Source organism: Hylobates moloch, unplaced genomic scaffold (assembly GCF_009828535.3).
Source record: "Hylobates moloch isolate HMO894 unplaced genomic scaffold, HMol_V3 SCAFFOLD_2, whole genome shotgun sequence".
NCBI lineage: Eukaryota > Metazoa > Chordata > Mammalia > Primates > Hylobatidae > Hylobates > Hylobates moloch.
Genome location: NW_026652277.1, coordinates 74,802,355 through 74,813,245, shown reverse-complemented (window position 1 = coordinate 74,813,245; position 10,891 = coordinate 74,802,355).

Genomic DNA, 10,891 nt, shown 5'->3' with positions numbered 1-10,891 from the left:
CACAACACTGAAAAAAAATTTTTGCAGCTGTCTTGGACCATAGGATCACAGGTCATTATTAGAAACATAATAGAAAATTCTGTTTTACATTAATTTTATTCATCACAAAATATAATTTATTAATGTCAAAATATAATTCTGCTGTTATTTCTCATAAATTCTATTCAATGTCTTTCTTCATGTGACATGAACATTGTTTGTCTAACATTTAAAGACTTACAATTCAAAAACAACAATTTTTAAAGTTCAAGTTACCAAAATAAAATTAAATCTCTTCATGTTGTTGTTTCCTTGTTACTGTTACATGAAGTAAAAAAAAATGAAAGTTATATTTTTCATACTAATATCATAGCAATTATTCTTCTATCAATATTTATTTTGACTCATGGTTCCATATTTTTTTTTGAGACAGATCTTACTCTTTTCGCCCAAGCCAGACTGCAGTGGCGCTATTTCGGCTCACTGCAAGCTCTGCCTCTCGGGTTCACACCATTCTCCTGCCTCAGCCTCCCGAGTAGCTGGGACTACAGGTGCCCACCACCATGCCTGGCTAATTTTTTTTTTTGTATTTTTAGTGGAGACGGAGTTTCACCATGTTAGCCAGGATGGTCTCGATATCCTGACCTTGTGATCCGCCCCCTCAGTCTCCCAAAGTGCTGGGATTCCATTTTTTAATATATGGATATGCATATACATTTTTACTACCAGAAAAACAGTTACATGCCCAATTAGGCATGTCATTTTAAGGAACTTGAGGATGATAAAATATGTCCATGTATATCATTGAAACTTAAATTCAAAGTAATTTTCTGAATAAATTTCTAAGTGGAAAATATTATTATTTAGTTAGGGAGGAGGCTGACATTCACTTTAAATGTCTAAAATTTATTCTCAATGTACTTAGACAACCAACCTCTGTAGCCGATAGTGCTTTAACATTTTTAATAATGCCATGTCATAAGAAGGAAAAAATTCCTCTAATCAGTCACTGTTCAAAGTCAAATCATAGTGATATAAATATTTAATAATATTTTAACTTGTATAAAAAAGAATGGATTTTGTAAGTGCAAGAGTAATTCTCCCTTCAGAGAAATATAATATTTAAAACTCACATTAGTAATATTTGCTGATAAAGATTTTTATGTTTTGAGTGTCATACATAATGTGTGTGGATATAAGCCAACAAATGATCCACTTTAAGCAGTTTGGACATGTTGTAAGAAAGGAACAGCTGGCTGTCAGTAGTGTTTACTCTGACTTTAACAGACAACAACAGCTACAGAATGCAAAGCTTTATGAAAAGAAGGCTTTAAATCTGTCTATAGATACAATTACAAATGTTTCAGGAATGTCACAGTAATTTATTTTCTTTTAAGAGCCACCAAATAAATCTGATTCCATCTCCTGAAAGAGGTGAAGTCCAAGAATTTTAACAAATTCTTCAGGCTCTTTGAACACTAGTTTCATTTATTCTTCTTGTTTTTCAGCCCTTAAATATTATATTATTAGCAGAAGCAAAGGGAATAAATCCTTAAATTTGTTTGACAAACTAAATTTCAGTACCATGGGACTCCATCAATTTGTATTTCATGTGCCACTATTTCCCTTCTCACTTTACCACAAAGAGATCCCACACATTTACCAGATTCCCATCATGAATACAAGAGGATATGTAATATGATTAGCTGATAGACAAGAGAATGTGAGAGCATAAGTCAAAATAATTTGGCAGTAGTTATGTGGAATTAGATATTAATTTAAAATGTGTTGAGTATGTGAAAAGCTGAAGCATAGTATCTAAGTTACATAGTGTCAAAAGAAAAATATATATGTGATAGAAGTTAAGAAGTAATGAATAAGGTAGAAAAGTATAATAAAATATGTATTTTATACATAGCAATTTTATATGTTGAAATAGAGTAGGGTCTAGCATGGAAGAGATTGTAATTCTATAGACCATGATTTAGCAAAATACAGTTTATAGATCATTCTAGTCTACAAACTGTTCTTTATAAATAAAGTTTTATTGGAACACAGCCAAAGTCATTTATTTATATATTATTCATGACTAATTTTACACTGCATCAGCAGAGTTGAGTAGTTGTAAGAGAGACATATGGTCCATTTTTAAATACTATAAAATATTTACTATTTGTCCCCATAAAAAATTGCTGATCCCTAATCTACAGGTATGAAAATGACTGAAGATTAAATATGCCTTGTTTGCTTTGTGGATTTATTATGTCCAAGCTTTCATACCCAATTATGTATCTTCTAATATTAGCTACCCGAGAGTTAACAGCAGGTTTATATTTGCTATAGATATTTTATATAGTAAGTGATACATTTATACTTGTATTATCCAGTATTTAATTAGAACAGTAGAACTATTGAAAACATTATGTGACCAAATGTGGAAAGAATTGACTAAGTGAAAGTCAGAAAGATGAGAATTGAAAGACAAAGTCAACAACCTCATTTATTTATTGGAAGAAAAATGTAAGCAAAAGCCTGAGTCACTGCAGTAGTTGGGCAGATTTGAGTTTTAAGGAAAATTTTGGAAGCTGTGTATGCCTGTCACTCAAAATAAAACCATGAAATGAAAACTGCTGGACAGATCTATGTAAGTTGCTATCTTTGAGGCAACTTGAGCAAAGAGCTTGGCTCTTGGGTTGGGTTCACTGCTGGCTGCCAGGATCAGTAGTTTGAAAGATCATCTGGATTTTGGACAAAACTGGAAACCTCTATGTCTTTCTCTCAATCTGTTTGGTTTCTGAGATCTTTGATAATAATGACCTTTATTTCTACCTTTCAGCTCTTATTTACTTTTTTATTTTGGTGAAGACATGAGAGAGGAATTCAGAAAAAGATAATTTCCAGTGTGGGCCAACTTGGCAACTGTTTATTATGCTCACAGATCCTGTAAGGCATTCACTAGGAAAGGAAACAGCAGGGAAGATTTTTTTCTGCTCCACCTGGCATAATATGTTTTAGCTGGATAACCAGCAGATGAAACCACCTCAACAAATACTCATTTATAAGTCTCGTGCTTAGTGCTGGGAAAAGTCAGAGAGTTAAGGACTGGGAGAGCCGAAGCTCTGGAACATCTCTTGTTTATATAGTCTCTACATGTGTTTTGTCTAGCATGGAGATTTTATGGTATTTGGATATCTTACATTAAGCTGAGGGCTTACATAGCACCTAACCTAAGAGGATGAGAAGTCACATGGAAGTGCTATCCTTTTTATGAGCAACTTTCATAAGTGACTTAGCTTCATTCTGTCATCTCTTATTAAAATGAGTCTGTTACCAAAACACCAGGGGTTTAGTCTAGGTCCTACTTCTGCCCGCAGAGAAACCCAACCACTGAGACCATGAGTATTGGCAGAAAAGAAGGCTTTATTCAGGTGCTGCAGCTGAGAGGACGGGAGATCAGTCTCAAACTCATCTTTCTGACCAACTAAAATTAAAGGTTTATATAGCAAGGAAGGAATGTAGCTACATGCAGAAAAACAGGAATTAGAGAGAGGTAAAAAAGAGAAACTGGTAAACAGGAAGCAGGTGGTCAGGTAGAAAAACAGAAATTAGAGAGGGGTAGTGAAGCAATTATGACAAATGAGGGGTCTTGCATCTCATTGTCTGGATGCAGTTTTAGTTCACTGATATTATCTGAGAGGCAGGAAGATGGATTTCTTGAGAAAGGAACTCAGATAAGACAACCATAACTTTCTCAACTTACATTTAAGACTGGAAGGGTCAATCTCTGTGGTTTTTCAATGGAAATCATAAACATCATTTCTTTGGGACAATTGGGCCAGTTTCAAATAGTCACACACTTCTTCCCAGATTGAAGAGGAGTAAATAAAGAGTACGGCTTCTTTTGAGAAGAAAGTCAGTCACATTGTTGAAATAATGTTATTAGTTCAGCAACCTTTGGTAAATGAAATCTGCCACTTTTTATAATTCTTACATTTTTTTAACTTCCTAATAAGGAAATATAATTGTTTTATTTTTAGCCTTTCTAGTTTTTTCATATCATCACTCAAGGCTGTACATTTCCTGTGTAGAACATCTCAAATTATTTTAAAATCTGATTTGTGACTATTGCTTCTTCTTTGGATTATGCAATATTTTAGAATGTGAATATTCAGAACTATAAAGTTCTTTCAGCATAGCTTATGAATTTTTACAATTTGATTGCTATACTTTATTTGATTTATGTAGTATTTACAATTATGTTTACAAATTTCCAAATTTAAAATTATGTTTAAATTTATTATTGCTCATTATTAACATCTATCAAATTCTGTTAATATCAATTATTTAAATTTATAAACTTATTTAATGATCCAGTTTGCTTTTACTTTATATATCTTTAGTATGCTTAAAAAGAATTTGTAGTTTTTAGTTGTTAATTTTATTTTTAAAAATAATTACAATAGATCAATTGTGTTAATTATTCAGTATAATCTTAGTCATTTAAGAAATATGTATTGGCACCTTTTATATCCTGAGCCTTGGTCTATGTGCCTGGGAAATGTGAATGAAAAGAATGAACAAGAATTCTGGTTTCAATGAGTTGGCATTTTAAAAACACGAGAAATGAGCAGCATAATAATTAAATAAAAAAAAAGTAAATTAAAACGATAAATTGCAGGGGAGAAAATGAGGTAATAGGTATGATTAACATTTTCTGGCATGGCAGAATTGATAGATTGCAACTGCAAAGCTATATACATGATTAGGTTTGGCCTCTTTGAAAGGCACCTTTTGTGCACAGATGGCATAGATGAGAGGTACTGAGCCAGATGGATATGATTTTCTGTCAGAGTGAAGAGCCAATACAAATTCCCTTATTTGGGAGCACTCTTGGCCCTTTTGAGATTGACATGGCTGCAGTGAAGTAATCACACCTGAGTAAAAGTAGTGGCTAAGAAAGCCAAAGAACAAACATGGAACTAGGCTGTGTTGTAAGATTTCGGATTTTACTCCAGTAAAATAATGAGCCATAACATAACCTGTCTGTTATTTTAATGGACTCACTCTCCCGACTCTGTTGAGATTAGAATTGGAGGAAGGAAGAAATTATGAGACAAGCAGAGGAATCCAGGCAGAAAAGATGGTGACTAAAACTAAGGTGCTGGAAATGAGGACAGTGAAGAGTGGTCAGGTTCTGAGTATATTTTGAAGACAGAGTTAGTAGAACATCCTTGTGTAGAGGATTGGGTATGAGAAAAAAAAGAGTGATTTAGGAAAACTTTAATTTCTTTGGCTTGAGAAACTAGATGGGTGATATTGTAATATAACTAAGTTATCTGTGAGTCCATTAATTTTACTGTGTTCCCTTCAGCCACATGCTCTTTTTTCCAGGAATTAAATTCTTCCTTTAAAACTGCCAAAATAATTAAACTTATTATTACCTTTTTATACAGCATCTCATTTAAATATGTATGAGTAGACACTCTATTTGCTTATTAAAATTCTTTCTTGCCTCTTAACCTTCAGCTATTATTGTTCTTCACTCTAAAGTGTATCTTTATGTCCCTTAAAAGAAATGCAAACAATTTTTTTTAAAAGATAACATCTTTAGGAGGTGCTCTAGGAAATCTCTGTCAGCATTAATTGTGCTTTATAATATTTTTCAGCCTAATAAGTGATGTTACATTCTTATATTTCTCTGATTACCCATTAGTTTGAGCAGTGTTTTATATTATTTTTAGTTTGCTGTTTTTCTTTTGTTGTAAAGATTTCAAATGCTCTATTTGGTTACACTCTGTTGCCTTTACATCACTTGACTATTTTCAGACATTTTAGATAATGCGTCTTTGTCATTTTCACACTTTGCAATTATTTTCTGTATAAAGCATATGCTCATTAGCTCTATTTACTGTGTCCTTAAATAAATATAAAACACAAAATTTGCTAAATTATATTATTTATTAAATAAATCTACTATATTAAAAGGCTTATTTTTGCCATGGCAAATGCAGTATTATTATAAAGCAGTTTTGTGCATCTATGTTGCAAAAATAATTTTGAAGATTTCACTGTATTTAATTTTACATTTAGGCTACTATCTTAATTCACATGCATTTCACATATATACATGTATTGTCTGAAAGGACTCAATGTTTTTATTGTTTTGATTTTCTCCTTATATTTAGGCATTTTTCCCAACATCATATACTAATCTTTTATTTTTTCTCCCATTACTTGGCAGTACAAATTTTACATAAATTGGTTGTCCATGTTTATTTTCCTATTAGGTCATGTCAATAAGAGATTATTAATCTTACAGATTAGAAGGGACATATCTTCCTTCTATCATAATAAAAGCCATATATGACAGACTCACAGCAAGTATTATACTGAATAGGGATAAAGAGAAAGCTTTCCCAATGAGATCTGAAACAATAAAAGGGTGCCCACTGTAACCCCTTTTATTTCACATAGTATTGGAAGTCATAGTTAGAGCAATGAGACAAGAGAAAGATACAAAGTGCATCCAAACGGGAAAGAAAAACTAGAACACTTGTTTGCAGATCATAGGATCTTATATTTTGAAAAACCTAAAGACTCCAAAGGAAAACTATTAGAATGGAAAAACAAATTCCGTAGTTTCAGTATACAAAATCAACATATAAAAATCAGTAGAGTTTCTATAAGTGAACAGTGTAAAAAAATGAAAAGTAATCCTATTTATAATATCCACACATAAATTAAGCACAGGAATTAACCAAAGAAGTGAAGAATCTTTATAATGAAAACTGTAAAACACTGATGAAAGAAATTGAAAAGGACATCAAAAAAAAGGGAAAAATATTATATATCCAGGAATTGGAATAATCAAGAATTGGTTAATTGGGGATATTGTGGCTGGTTTGATCTCCTATCCAGACCACTAAAACTTTATATTAGCAATAATGCTGTTTTGCTTTTTTATCATTCATGTGTTTGCTGGAATAGCAGTTACAATTATTTTGGGAAAGGATTAGCTGCAACCGTAGAAGATGGTAAACTTAATCAATGAATGTTGTGTTTGTTCTAATTTTTTAACTGATCATCAGTTTCTCTATCTGTCTTCCTACACTTGGGCCTCCCTATTCCCTAAGAGCCAACAATATTTAAATTAGGCAAATTGATAACTCTGCAATGGCCTCTAAGTGTTCAAGTGAAACCAAGAATTGCATGTCTCTCATTTTAAATAAAAATTCAGAAATTATTAAGCTTAGTGAGGAAGGCACCTTGAAAGCGGAGACAAGTCAAAAGCTACGTCTCCTGTGTCAAACAGCCAAATCATGAATGCGAAAGAAAAGGTATTGAAGAAAATTGGTTAAATGTAATTACAATAATTACAATCGCCACATTTAAGCTCACTGATCACAGATCACCATAACAGATATCGATAATGAAAAAGTCAAAAATATAGTGAGAATTATCCAAATGTGACACAGAGACAAATGCTGTTGCACAAATTCAGTCGATGGACTTGGCAACACAACTTGCCATAAAACACATTTGGTAAAACATGCAATATCTGTAAAATGCAATAAAATGAAGCCCAATGAAGTGAAGTATGCCTATACTGACTCAGTTTGATCATCTCATGCATTTATTTTCAAGTAAACTATTGAAGCTTAATTAAATCATAAGTGTACATTTGATGGTGTTTTACATAGTGAAAATATTCTCATAACCATTCCATGGATTATGATATAAATTATTATTTGTCTGCCTCTCAGAAGCCTGTATTATGTCATTCTCTCCACTCAAATTGCTCTTCAAAGTTCTTTCACCATTTATTAGGTTTGCCTGCTTTTAAACTTTTTTATAATGGATGGATCATATTGAATATAATTTTGTGTCTGATTTCATTTGCTCAGACATTTTTCTGAGGGCTGTAAGCATACTGTTTTCTGTTGCAGGAGTTTGGTCATTTTTATTGCTATATAATATTCTACTGAAAAAATTTGCATCTTATTGTGTGAAATTTCTTTGAAAATATTCTGTCCATGATGCATTGTGGGTGTTAAGTATGCAATTGAATTCCATTTGACTTGGGAGAGTTAATTTTTTTTTTCCCCTGACCTGTTTCCTTAAGATTTCAATTACAATAGAGGCCTCTCCTATTGCAAGTGAGTGGTTGTTTTGAGAGTTTTGAGATTCAGGTTTTAGGGCTCTCTCTGCTACTACTGCAGTTGCTAATCCCATGATGGTGTATTAGGAGTCATGCGTTAGTGGGAAGTTTGCCCCTAACAAGATATATTTGGAGGTTATAGGGATACTTTGTTAGATAGTTTCTGGAATGTGTCTGTGTGTGCATCTGCACGCATGTTGCTTTGCCACCCTAGCTGATCTGTTGCTGTATGTGAGTATATTTCTAGAGATTAAAAAACTATTCCCCATGATCTTCCTTCTCAGAAATCCCTCTAACTATATTTTCAGTGAGCAAGGAAATATGCGTAATTATACGGTTATCAAGATTAGTTGGTCAGAACATGTCAGGGAAGAGAGAGGTGTGTGAAGAGATATGTTGAAAAAAAAAACAAAATACCTCTGTTTCAAAGTAAATATATGGAAATGTAGTGTATATAAATCTAAATAATATCTCTAACTGTAATTGCAAATATGTAAACATAACCATAGTGATGTGTATAGAGAAGAAAATATAAAATTGTCCCTAATATTTTTATGTCAAATGAATAGCAATATGATATAAACTTCCAAGGAAACTTTAGATTACAGAACATTGAGATTGCTTATGGTTTAGTTTTTTGAAAAGTAAGCAAAATATAGCTTATATTAGAAGGCTTATAATTGAAAAACTATTTGACTTGGCATCTACCACTATGTTTAGTTTCATGTATTCTCTACTCCAGTCAGGCAAATATTGTGTAAGTCAAGATTCAAAATAATTATGGCAGAATCTTTTTTTCTAACACTCTGTCATATTAAGTTTCTATATCCCTCCATTCTTTTAAAAAATATTTTACTTAAAGGCATGTTGAAGTGTTTTTTAAATACGATTATAAAGGCTGGATGTTTCCTTGAATGAAGAAAATTCATTTTCAGTTGTTAAGGACATAACAACATACATGCTATTTGAACATAACAGGAGGAAGCTACAGAACAGTCCATAAGATCAAATAGCACCTTAGAAAACCTCCTGAAGGTGGCAAACTTGGCCCTTTACAATAGGGACCAGGAGGAGACCCAGGACAAAGAGAGGAAGCAGAGGCTAAAAGAGTCTTTGACCAATTAAAGCAAGCCTTGCTTAAGGCACCAGCTCTTAGTCTTCCCATAGAGAAGACATTAAATCTTTTTGTATCAGAAATGAAAGGAATGGCCCCTGGGAGTTCCAACCCAGGCCCAAGGTCCAGCTCATGGGCTGCCTAAGAAAGGAGCTTGATTTGGTGGCTAAGGGATGGCCAGCCTGCTTCTGGGCACTTGTAGCAGTAGCCTTGCAGGTGCCAGAGGCTATGAAATTAACTATGGGAATAACTGTCCTGTTATTTAACCAATAATGTGGCAGGACTGCAGTCTTTCTAAAAGGAGTCTCTGGCTAACAGACAACTGCCTCCTCAAATATCAGGCTTTGCTGTTAGAGGGCTCTACGGTCCAGTTAAAACCCTGTCCCTGTCTAAACCCAGCCACCTTCCTCCCCCCAAAAGCTAGAGAGCCTGAGCATGACTGTGCACAGCTAGTGGTGCAAACCTATGTAGTCAAGGGGGACCTCAAAGAAACTCCCTTAGAAAACCCAGACTAGATTCTCTTTATGGACGGAAACGCTTGGTAGAGCAAAAATTCCATAAAGCAGGATATGCAGTAGTTCACCCTGAATGACATTATTAAGAATCTGCCTCTCTCACCAGGCACACGCGCTCAACCAGCTGAGCTAATTACTCTCACAAGGGTGCTTGAATTAAGCATAGGGAAAGCAGTTAACATTTATGTTGACTCTTAAGTGTGCTTTCTTAGTCCTCTATGCCCATGCCACTATCTGGAAAGAGAGATCTTTCTTCATAGCTAATGAGTCTCCCCTTAAATACCACTAGGAATTTGACAGACTATTATCCTCAGTTTTCCTTCCATGGGAAGAGGCAGCAATACATTATAAAGACTACTAAAAGGTCTACCACCCTTACAAGCAGGCGCCACAAACTCCAGGGTGGCCACAGTGCTTCTACATTCCTTTCATTTCAGCCCCTCCATTTATACAATCTATAAGAAGTCCACCACTGGGGATAGGGGCCACACTCAAGAAAGCAAAGACCCCCTTTGGAATGTCACAAATTATACATGTAGTAAAGAATTAAACTTTTTTATTACCACATTTACCACAGGAAGTATATCTTGCACTTCTGGCACACTTACTAGAAATGCTTTGAGAAGCCAAATACAATTTAAAAATACCACTCATTTTCCTAAATGTTTCCGACACTTTTCTGGAAATGTAAGAGCAGTTCCAGAAACCCAACCATTCAAACTACTAGTCTGGTACAAAGACAGGGGGCCCACCCTCCTTGATAAGAGATAATTTCCCTAGTACTCCTCAATACCTTGTGTTCCCACCTGGATACAAACAACAACATGAAACACCATATGTCATAGGGCAGGGATCTTTACTAACAATTTTGATTCCTTCCCAGATTTTGCTTATCAAATGTTTAATGGAAGTAGATGTATTAAAACATGTCAGAACAAAACAGTTTAGACAGTTAATGCCTACATTCAACATATGTGGGCAAATTCAATTGATGGCAACTTAACAAACCACTTTGCCTTACAAAAAACAAGAGCATGGACTGGCAATTCTTGGTGTCCTTTATGAACTGGATCAAATGTCCCAAACTGAACATTCAGCCAGGACTTATGAAAGTGAGTGAATTTA